Source organism: Haemaphysalis longicornis, unplaced genomic scaffold, assembly GCF_048455015.1.
Source record: "Haemaphysalis longicornis isolate Haplotype H1 unplaced genomic scaffold, Haemaphysalis longicornis Haplotype H1 scaffold_4, whole genome shotgun sequence".
NCBI classification, from domain to species: domain Eukaryota; kingdom Metazoa; phylum Arthropoda; class Arachnida; order Ixodida; family Ixodidae; genus Haemaphysalis; species Haemaphysalis longicornis.
The window spans coordinates 141,218,684-141,230,597 of NW_027526361.1; the positions used below are offsets into that span (position 1 = coordinate 141,218,684).

Genomic DNA, 11,914 nt, shown 5'->3' on the forward strand with positions numbered 1-11,914 from the left:
CGCACGTTTATCGATTTATTCGTTGATCGTGCGCCCCTGCCATTTTTTCGCCTGTTATAAAAAAATTACCTTCTCATCTCGGTCACAAAACAAATAACGGTCTCCTTAGGCCAAGGTCAGAGGTTACAAAGAATTGATACCTGTAAATAAAGGCCCCGTAGCAAGATTCAGAAGAATTCATCCAATATTCCCTAGCGAGAAAGGAAAGAAAAACATGGCAATTCATTCTTTGATGTCAATATAGCTTATATTACTGGGCTCGTGGAGCTTTCAGTAGAACCCGGGGTGCTGGGAACCGTGGATATTGAGCCAACAATCATTTATGATCATCAAAGCGGCTCCTTTGGGCGAAGAGAACCAGTACTCAGCTTCTGGGAAATCTGAAAGCTGCTACTTCTTCATTTTCATTCCCTGCGGTTTTGTGCAATGCTTTCCGCGACAAAAAAAAAATCAGAGTGAGCGTTTCATTAGTGTCTGGCAAATATTTCCTTGTTAAGTACAAATGTGCCAAGAAACTTGTTCACAGTTTTTGCTTATTTTCTGGGAAACAGCGCCGCAGTTACGTTTTTGGCTTGTGTGTATGTGGCAGCGTTTCTTGGAAATGGAATATAATTTTGGGATACCTTTGGCAGTATTTGTTTAGATTCTATTTCTATACCTTGTTTTAAACCAAAGCTTTTTACCTCTACCCCCCAAGGGTTCTTTCGCGGCCGTTGGTGTCACCAGAAAACTCCAGCGGACAAATAAAAAACTTTTTACTGGCACCGCCGGGAATCGAACTTCGATCTAATAGACTACCAAAGCGAGAGACCGTTGTGTTACCGATTTAGCTACGAGCCCACGCGATAACTGGGAAGACATGTGGTGTACTCACAAAGCACATCTACGGGTTTACCCCCTGCGTTCTCGCTGAATGCCACTTGAAAGCGTCACGCTACCACTCCCGCTCGTCTAGCGGCCTTGTGCGCACCTTGCTCATGTGCTTAGAGTTACAAAAATTAAAGGAAGCTCACACCGATGCATGGCATCTCACTTCTAGTACGCCAATGTGCTAAGCCTCTAGGGTTCATGTAAACCATCACAGATCCTTGTCATCCGCCCTCACGCCCTCACCAAGGAATACATTCAAATACTCCTTGATGGCCAGTCCATCAATCCAAGCCCCAGCATCAAGATCCTGGGCCTACATCGCGAGGCTAACACCAAGAGTGACGTCTCCTTGCAGCGCCTCAAAACAGCTATAATCAAATCATACAATTGATCAGGCGAGTTGCCACCAAGAACCGAGGCTTAAAGGAATCCGGTACCTTTCAAATAATTATAGATTTTGTCCTCTCTAGAGTCACTTGCATCAACCCCCTGTCTTCTTCTCGACAAGGAAGACATAGAGATCCTTTATATAATCATTAGAAAGGCGGTCGAGCAGGCCATTGGTCTTCTCATGATTGCATCCACACAGAGGCTGCTTAGCACGGGGCTCCACAACACTGTGGAAGAGCTGATAGAAGGCCATCTTTTTAACCAGAAGGTCCGACTCAGAACTGCCATGGGTAACCGCATGCTTTACCAGATTGGCTGGGCAGCCCAGAATGTCACTCCGCTTGACGTACTTCCAGACTCTTGGCGACTAAAACTAAAAATGCTCCCTTTGCTTAGAAATATAAACCCCTCACATGACGAGGTTCGCTGAAAAGCACGGGCTCAAGCGCTAAACACCACCCTCGGTGGGGGGCATGCAGTTATCTACACAGACGCCTCCAAACATCGAAGGCAGCAATACAACATCATCGTGGTTCTCTCGAGGGCCAACGTCCTTGCGTGTACCTCGCTTAGGACCCAAGAAATGACGGAAGCAGAAGAGGCAGCCATCACCTTGGCTGCCGCTCAACCAGGGGTTCGGAGGGTAGTCATCGATTCCCAGCAAGCATACTCGAATTACCAGTAGGGTTGGTTGTCCTGACCTGCACTGCGCGTGCTGAAAAACAACTCCCCAAACGGTTCTATTCAGCTCATCTGGACACCCCCTCACGCTTCAATGGAGGGCAACAAATATGCCAACCCAACAAGCCTGCGCTTTTACGTCCCGTGCTATGGAGCGGCACGAGGACAGTCACCCGCTTGTCATGTTCAGGCAGATAACCCAGCATTATCGCCTTCTGAGACAGACCCTGCCTCCGCCTTGCCCTGACCTTTCCAGAGAACAACAAACTACCCTACGGCTCATACAATCCGGGCTCCTTCCCACAGCCTACACGTCTTCCCTTAATGTACCCGAATCGCTACGACGCTGAATGTAAATTTTGCTCAGACGTAGAAACACTCCGCCCTGTAATGGGGGTGTGCGACTTTAGCCCTGAGCACCCTCCTCTCTTTCCGTCAACTACCCAACAAGAGCAATTGGAGATGCTGCTATCCAAGCCCTCTCTACCTACCCAGCTTCAGCGGGTGGACAGAACACAGGCCGCGCGGAGTGCATATGGGCCCCACAGAAGAAGGAATCACTCCCGAGGGCTGCACTCTGGGCCGTTCAGAAATCTGAACAGAAGTATTTCTACCTCCTCCTCCTTCTCCGCCGCAAATCTCGTGGCCTCCGTCCGTGGCGCAGAGACAGAGACGAAAGATCGTCTAACACCAGGTTGGAGCTTACTTTATTTTATAAAAAAAGTTTCCACTCTTGTGCTACACCAAAACAGCTCAACCAAACACCGTTCATGCTTCATGCATTGATTTAACCTTAACAAGAATACCTCTTTGAAGTAATAAATGGTGTGGTTAAGTTCATTTCACTTCTCTCTGGTTTCGCTATTTGTAGAGTGATGTGAGTCAATTTAAGTGACGTCGCATGGGTAATCGTTATGGGTGCCGTTTACAGCTTTGCTTTCCAACCACATTCACGGAGTCGATTGGCGCGATTTTTTTTGTAATTAGGCAATGCTTACGGATGAAATATTTTCGACAATGTTATTGCACCCCGCACAAAACCCCACGAATACACGTTCTTTTCTTCACGCGTAGCCATGTTGGTATTCATACGAATTTAAGCATGGATGAAACTTGCCTGGTATTCGCATCGCCATCCCGTCTGGCTAATGATCTTATGCGTGAGCGCGCCCCGGTTAAGGTGGAGGTGTAACGTGCTATTGAAGCAGCGGTTCGCCGTAACAAGCACGTGGGCCATTTAAAATATCTGAAACGGAAGTGCGCTTCATTTCAGCGGGCTTAAAAGTATGGCGGCTTTTAATTACAACGCTACTGGATAAAAATGTAAATATATATTTACATTTTACGACCCCCATGCGCAGGAAACAAAAACTCCTGAATTTAAATACCCGAGAAAGTGTAGGCCAAAGTAGCCCCCCCGGTAGCGTAGTGGTTATCGCACCAGACCGATATTCTGGAGGTCGTGGGTTCGGATCCTACCTGGCGGGAATTTTTTGTCCACTTTCTTATTTTCCAAATTATTTATCTTGAGCTACTACATCATCCCCTTTGCTTTCCGAGGTCTTCTTGACTGCCAACCCTGATTTCTGTCTTATTTTCAACGAGCCCCTCATTTCCTATTCTGATTCGCTACATGCATAGCAAGGTCTTCTGTTCTGGCAGTCTTGGTGCCATAGGGAGCTTAAGAGGGTTCTACGCTGGCGACCACTCTCGACATGTCGTAGACGCTCGAGTCACGGCCCGGGGGTTAAAAAGAAGGTCCCCTTCACCCCGAGTAGTCCGAGTGGCGCTGGCTACCACCCCCAAGCGCAGGAAAGAAAAAACACCTCAATATAAATACCCGAGAAAGTGGAGGCTAAAGTAGCCCCGTCGGTAGCGTAGTGGTTATCGCACCGGACCGGTATTCTGGAGGTCGTGGGTTCGGATCCCACCTGGCGAGCATTTTTTTCTCCACTTTCTTATTTTCCAAATTCTTTATCTCTAGCTACTACATCCTCCCCTTTGCTTTCCGAGGTCTTGACTGCGAATTCTTATTTCTGTCTTATTTTCAACGAGCCCCTAATTTCCTATTCTGATTCACTATATATATATATATATATATATATATATATATGCCTAGTCAACGCATGGTGTATTCCGAGGGCACAGGTGCAGAGATAGGGATAGGAAGAAAGAGAAAGGGTTCTTGAAATAAGAAAATGATGCCAGGAGGAAGAAGCTGCAAGGAAGTTCTCTAGGCGTGTGCTCCTAGATCGCGCAGCACGCTGAGCAGCGTCTCTGTATTTTGTAGCTATGAAATTGTTTGAGTGCTCCCTCCACGACCTCTGTGCGAGATACAGCTCGACAAATTGGGGTGAGCAGGTTTAACCACAGCAATGTTTAGTCTACAGTTTTTTAAAGTATAGGCTTCGAGAAACAGCACTGGAATAGCTGCCGTCAGTCTCGAAAGAAATAAAGATTTCTCTTCGTGTTGGACGAATTTTCTGCCATCTCTATAACGCGTGCTGGGGAAGATCGCTCGTATTCTACCTTAACAGAGGGCTGCGACACATAAAGGTCTTTCGTGGAACCAGGTGTACAACACTTTCAACGGCAAAAATCTGGACAGCATTGTAACAGCATATTGCGCCATTTTACGAGCGGGAGCATCTGTCGCCGTTGTGCCGACTTGATCCGACATTTTTCCAAAATTCCCAGGGCACGGGCCGTTTCATTATATGAAACAGGTCGATGACATTCCACGGCATGGAACTATAATATGCGCCAAGACTTAGGAGTAGAGAATCCACTTAAATGTCAATGAAAGCCGCTTTCCTGAATAACGTCACCGTGAAGGCGGACACACAAAGGATGCTAGTATATTTCTCTAAACACCAGTTTCCAGGCTTTGCCACATAAAGTGATCAATTACGTTTCGGGCGCCTCAATAACTCTGGGCATACGTTATAATTAAGAGTCAGTAACGATCCCTGACGCTATAGTCACTTTAGAAATCATTAAGCTAGCAGATGAAAAATACTTTATAAACACTTGCGCAACAAGGAAAGATGATTCTTTTGAAGGCGGCTTAGGTCGTACGCAAGGAAACAAATATTCCTCTGTACAAACCCTTGGCCACATCTGTCTATGCCGTAGAGGCCGTGAGGGCAGACGATATAGACTCATCCAGGAACATTTGTGTCGAAGGGAGGCTAGGGCTCCGCGATTCTGTCGGTAATGAGGAGGTGGCACACTATTTAGATTTCTTTGTTAAGGACAAAGAGCTTGAAATTAGGATTTTTTTAAAAGCAGGACCACATTGTTTCAAAGACGATTGTGTAGATATATGGGGAAAGTTCACTACCTTTCAATGGCTCATGGTTAATTTATGGTGGGTTGAAAGAAATTAGTTCCAGTGCGCCTTGGGACTAGGTACAATTCTCGCCTGCGCAAATATATGCGTTGTCGAACATCAAAGTGGGGGCCTTCGTCGGTGGTTTGTACGACAGCTTTCAAGCCAGTTCTGTAGATGTTGTAAACATGCCAGTTTTCGCCGAGTTCAGAAACAATCCCTCTTTGAAACTTGGAAATACACCACTTTGTAACACATGATGAAGAAGGCTGTTACAAATTTTAATAAACCCGTAGTGTCAATATTGGGGTAGCTAGCGAGCGCCACTTCTCTATGTCATGCGCTGATGTCGTCTGCGTCCACCGAGAGGAAGGAAATGCCAGGTACAAACACACGCCTGGAATTGTTAGTAGCGCGGTAGTGTGGGGAGCAATAACACGATGAAAGTTGTTGACAAGTGAGCTATAGTGGATCGTGTTGAAGTCGTGTAGTGAATTGGACTCCATTCGGAAACAGCACGCTAAAAGACTCAATTTCTTCTGCATTCTGAACAATGTTTTCCAGTAATAGTTGCTTATTGCGTCCTTACTATATTTTGAGCAGGGGATTTACGAAGCGCTTCAAAAACTGATTTGAATTCACCAGCGTATCCATTGAAGTTGTTTATCCATTTGTGTATACGTTGCGAAGTTCCTTACCTATTTGTATGGGTACTGGTGCCCGGTTTTAAGTACTTGTTTATTCCGCACACCGCCGCCAGCCGCTTTGTAAAGTTGCAAAAATGCAGTGTTTTCATGTATTTAGGATCTCGTATTAACGAGTTTGCTGCGAGGTGACAAAAGCTCGACCAATAAGTCACTGCCACTGTCACAGTGCGTTACATCAAAATAGACATGGCTGCCTATGCAGCAACCTGAGCGAGCGCGTTTTTTTAGGTGCGGAGTACCTTAGGACCGCACAAAGTCCGGCCGCGTCCATGCGTGAGTCGTCTTACCCATTGGGCTACGACCGCGAGTCAGTACCCGAGAGTAAAATGGCATTCTCCCTGGCCTGTAACGGTGCGGAGTACCTTATGGCCCCCCAATGTCCGTCCGCGTCAAAATGGCTCAAAGGTCAGTTAAAACCAAGTTTCAGCGCCGTACTAAAAATTGCTGCCTAATCCGGCTGTGAAACATAGGAAGCTCGCCGTTCTCGGCGGCGATGATCGGGTCTGTTAAAACGCTTGCGAGGTGTTTCGAACCCTCAAGTACGCAAATCTGCGGCCTGTGCAGGGAGTTTGTAATATTTGCTTTGGCAACACGCCACTTCACCGTGCCCGCCAATATTGCTGCGAAGAATTAACTTACGAGGAATGATGTTTGTGACTAGTGAGAAGACCCCTCCTGCTTTTGAGGGCTTCAAGTTCACCACTCTGGTATCTGTCGCTTTTTTGCCGTGAGTCGGAAACGGCGATTCAGTATATAAGGGCTACGGGAAGAATGATTGCTATTCCGCAAAAAAACGATGGGCAGTTTTATGCAATGTCATTTCATCTGGGACCCAGTCGTTTATAGGTAATTCTCTGAGAGCAAGCTGTTCATGTGTCAAGCGCGGCAGTTCCCTCCTCTTCGTCGGCACATTGCGTTCATCCGTGAACTTGCCCTGTAAACAAAGGTGTGTTCAGTAGTCATGTAGTAGTACGTTTAAAAAAAAAACGTTGGTAGAACACGTTGCTATTCTAAAATCACTGCACAAAAAGAGCGCGACATCTGTGCCTGTCCGTCCGGGTCTGCGGGATTGTATGCGGCTACTGAACTCAAATTTTTTAAGTCATCTTGCGGTAACAGCTCAGCAACCATCCTTTTCCAAATTTCCACCCAGTATGACTGCGTTTTATTGAAGTTTTTGTGTCACTACAATAAATATACACCACGAAAAATGAGGTAAAAAAAGAACAATATCGGCTTTTTAATATTTCTTGGGGGGGGGGGGGGCTACGGAGGAACATACGGAGCAGATACTTTTTGTTCAGCCATGCTTACAGTTCTTCCCTGCGTAGAAAAGGAAAATTTGCGGGGATCCGAAGCAGATTTGCTCGGAATGCGCCCGCAGACTTCATTATTTCACTTGCGTTATTTGTAGGTCAGCGATATCGTGCGTGTCCATGCCGTCCGGTGTGGCCCCGACTCATAAGTTCCCATCTATAACGCGTACTCCTTCATATTTATGCTAGTATGGACTGCTTTGAATGTGGGTATGGGCAAGGCTTCAACGTACGCGAGTAGATTTCTTTAGTTGGACTCCCCAAGTGCTTTCGCATTGATAATATTGAACAACCATTACGCGGATCACCAGAAGAAATCTCTGCAATTAATATAAAGCAGCGGCAATAGCAAATAAAAGCAGAAACAACAAGACTACAGCGTCAGCCCAGACAAGGTGGTACACGAACTTTATTATCGGTGTTGGGGAAGTGAACTCCTGATGTCACCATGTGCGTGCCTGTGCTCAAAGGGGGGATTGGCTTAGGTCCCATTATTTGCTCGCTGCACTGTGTTTATGTACGCAGGCACAAGAATATGATGGCAACGACGGCACGTGGGACAAGAGAGCGGCAACAGCAGGAAACGATCAGAAGAGGATAAAGAAATAGTCTGATGCAGGCACTCTAAAAAAAAACAGGCAGCATTCATTTCGGGTCATTTCGCTAAGCTAATTTACCAACTGATGCCTTCTTGCACACTTAAAGGTAATCTGCATAATGGCACCGTAATTTTATTTACTGATTCATTGAGCTTGTTGGCTGATTGAAATAACTTGATATTATAACTTGATTGAAATAACTTGAGATAACTTGTGATGATGGCCGTTTTAACAATAGTATTTGAATGCACCATGGCGGGGATGGCCTCCTGTGTGTCTTGTAAGGAACAATACGCAATGCTTCCGAGGATGCGCGCTCAGGATGCAGAGCAGGAAATATCTTTCGGCCGACCGTTCGTGTGCTTCACACTGAAAAAGCGGGTAAATAAAAAAAGCGACACTAATGTTTGGCTAACGTAACTGTGGAAAAGTTTCAATGCACCGCATGCGTTTAAACGGGACAGGGACTTTGGAATACTTCACCTCAAATATAGTTACACGCTAAATTTGAACAGTATACGCAAATATGGGATCCCCTGAGAACAAAGTTGAAGCAGCCGTCGGACATATCATATAAAAACCACCTGGGAAAGAGCAACAAAAACAAAAAAAAATGTGTCTGAAATGTAATTGAAATATCGATTATATATCATAAATGGACTAACAAAACCATGAACGTTTTGCCCGCCTTCTACAATATTTACTTTTTCTACATTTAGTACTCATTGTGTAATGAGTCTCACTTTTTCTATCGTGGAGGAAAAAGGATATTTTAAACCCTGCGTAGAATGCGTCTAGCTAGTTTGGTGTGGTTTAATTTGCTTCTCTGGTCTGCACTTTACTAAGGTGAGCACTGATACCGTCCTAGTTTCTTTGTAGGAGATCTGAGACGCGTGGACACCGTGAGGAAAATGCGGGCTGTTTCAAGCGTGGAGTGAGAAATTTTATTTTCACGTTGATAAACGATGTTCACAAAGAGACAACCATTATATTACCAAACTGTACCAACATATCCGTTTACTTAGGGAAGTTGTTTAGATCAATTCGCGTGTGGGTGACCGTAAAACGCTCGGCCTGTTCAACCATAAGATTGGGTCGTCGCCCTCAGACTACTGAAAAAAGGTAATGATCACATGTTCATGTTTTAGAAATATCTTGGAAATTTGCGCTTTCTAGGTTTTCACAAGTGTCTATAACCAATTCTGGCCCATAAAAGGCTTGAAATTATAATTTTGCAACAAAAAAAAACAAGTGTTTTATTCAACTCATACAAACAACCAAGTATTTCTTATGACAAGAGCCTTGAGAACACCTTAACTTTTGTTGCTGAGTTTTACTGTTCACAAAGTAAACTGAGGGAATTTCTTCGTGGTAAACTAATAAGTTACATATAATATTAGAGCCCCCATCCATAAAATATGCTACGAACGAACACATTGAGAGAGAACACCGTTGGAAGGTACAAAATTTTGCAAGACGTTTTTTCTAGATATTACCACTCTTCCAGCCATTGCCTCGAGTTTTTTTAGTTTTTGGCAAATTAAACTAAGAGAATTTCTTCGCTACAAACTGAAAATTTAAAAAATAGTTGTAGAGCCCGCATTCATAAATTATGCTACACAATAACACACAGCGAGAAAACGCTGTTGGAAGGCACAAAGTTTTTCCAGAAGTTTTTTCTAGAGATTACCACTATTCCAGCCATTGCCATGACAAAAACTAGGGCAATAAATTATGCTACAGACGAACACATAGCGAGAGAACGCTGTTAGAAGGTACAAAATTTTGCCAGACGTTTTTTCTAGAGATTACCACTATTCCCGCCATTGCCATGGCACCAAAGCGGAAAAATCTAAGATGTAAAAATATCTTGAATGTATCACCTTTTCTTTAACTCTAACAACTACACTTCATCTATTACAGAAGGCGTTGCGCTGCTGAGCACGAGGTCGCGGGTTCGATTCCCGGCCGCGGCGGCCGCTTTTCTGATGGAGGCGAAAAGCAAAAACGCCCGTGTGTACGAGATTTCGGCGCACGTTAAAGATCCCCAGGTGGTCAAAATTAATCCGGAGCCCTCCACTACGGCGCGCCTCATCGCCTGCGTTGCGTCGGCGCGTTAAACCCCACAATCAATCAATCAATCATCTATTACAGTAGAAGCATGCGCGTCGGCAGTGTCGGTATAACGTTAACCTTATTTTCTTTATTGGCAGCTCTGATCTTCATAAGGTGTAAGTGCACTTACTAACACCTTCATTATAAACCAGATACGTTTCTACGGACCAGACGAAATTGCTTTATAATCAGCTCCAGTTACTAAAACCATTGCAAAAAAATCACACCATCTTCCCACGTGGGAACCCTGAGGGGATGCAAAGCCGTTGAGTAGTAGCGTGTTAATTGATTGTTACAGTAAAGACACGTCTAGTAGCGTAATAGATGTCTTCTGTATTTATCGAGTAGTGGGGAACGGTTTCCCGCTTGTCGTTCTCAAAGTGAGGAATCCGCTGTTCGAGGCTGGCGTTTTGAAGTGTTGTAACATGGCCGAACGCCATCTGGATCAGCTACTCGCTACTGGCGTTTCAAAGCGGCTTCTCGTTCTCGAAGGGAAGAATCCACTGCTCGACGCTGCTATTTACGTTCGGCGCGCGAGCTCTCCTCTGTGCAGCCTTGACTTCGGAGGGGCTCGCTGTTCTGACTGTGTGCTCGCTGGCGCTAGTTGAAGATGTGCTAGCCAGTTCGCTGACGGAATCGTTGGCGTCCATTGGGAGTCATCGGACGGGCAGTACCGAAGAAGCAACTGAGCGGAGCGCGGGCCAGGTTGATTTCCAGAGCAAAAGGAGTGGACAGAACATAGCTGCTAACCTGCGGAGCCACGTTTCCCCTTGCTCAGATAAAAAAATTACCTAGATTTCCCTATATTTTTGCTTAATGCGGTTATCACATGTTTTCTCTCAGATATTGGGTTCTAGTTATGCGTAATGACTGCGAATTTACTTTTAAGGCATAATTATGAATTTGAACCGTTTTTGAAGTAACGGAGATGAAGGTCAAAAAATGCTCGAGCACAATTCGTATTGCTTTAAATATTTTATTGCACAGCTTCCACCCCTCGCCATCCTCGTGGAAGAGACAAAATTGCATCACCAACAGCACCTTACCCCTCAAGGGAAACCTCTCCAACAATAGGACCACCAAATCAGCCACACAGATATCTCCAATACGCCGCCCGCTCTTCCGCCATGGGAACGCCGGGCGCTCGGCCTACTTCGTCGCTGCCCCATAGAGCGACGTCGAAGAACTCTACGGGAGCAGTACATTGCCCAGTTGGCCCACGACAAAGGCCCTGAGGAGTTAGACATATTTACAGATGCGTCTATTAGCGGCGTGAGCGCGGCGGTAGCCTGGACTTGCCCCGAAGACCAAACCCTGAATAGATCTGATGATGATGGTTGGGTTTTTATGGCGCAAGGCCGACTAACGGCAAAGAGCGCCAGAGAAAAGGTTATTTAATGAAGTGAAGTGGTTACCACAAAAAAGGCAGGTAAAAAAAACGTGTAAACCGAACATAGTAAAATCAGTTATAGATAATGGTGATGGCTGGTGTATAGGGCCAGATTTGATTTTGCGCGGTAGGAAATCAGGTTTAAAAACTTGACTTCTGACAAATACTCAAACACACGTTTCACGGAAACCATGGCATCGTAACCTAGAAACAGCGACGGATGTAGTGGGATATGTTGTCTGTAGAGCTCTCTGAAGTGTTTGTGTCGTGTAGTGTGAAGTGCCTTGCATGTGATTAGTATGTGCGCTACGGATAGGGCTTCTCCACACCTGCAACACTGGGGTCTTGAAGACACCGTGAGGAGATACGAGTGTGTGACGTCTGTGTGCCCTATTCGTAGCCTATCAAGGGAAACTTCTGTGTATCTGTTGCGTGTGTCAGTGGTGTATGGTGCCAAGCGTGGTTTTATGACAGTAACTTGTTATCTGTGTGTTCACTCCAGTGTGTTTGCCATC

The 11,914-nt window shown here is 45.4% G+C and overlaps 1 non-coding gene across 1 annotated transcript; it reads left to right on the top strand.

Moving 5' to 3' along the window:
- The first annotated feature begins 3,355 nt into the window (after nucleotides 1–3,355).
- Nucleotides 3,356–3,429, top strand: Trnai-gau (transfer RNA isoleucine (anticodon GAU)). The gene has a single exon. It is a non-coding gene; the product is annotated as a tRNA-Ile (tRNA).
- Nucleotides 3,430–11,914: the final 8,485 nt, after the last annotated feature.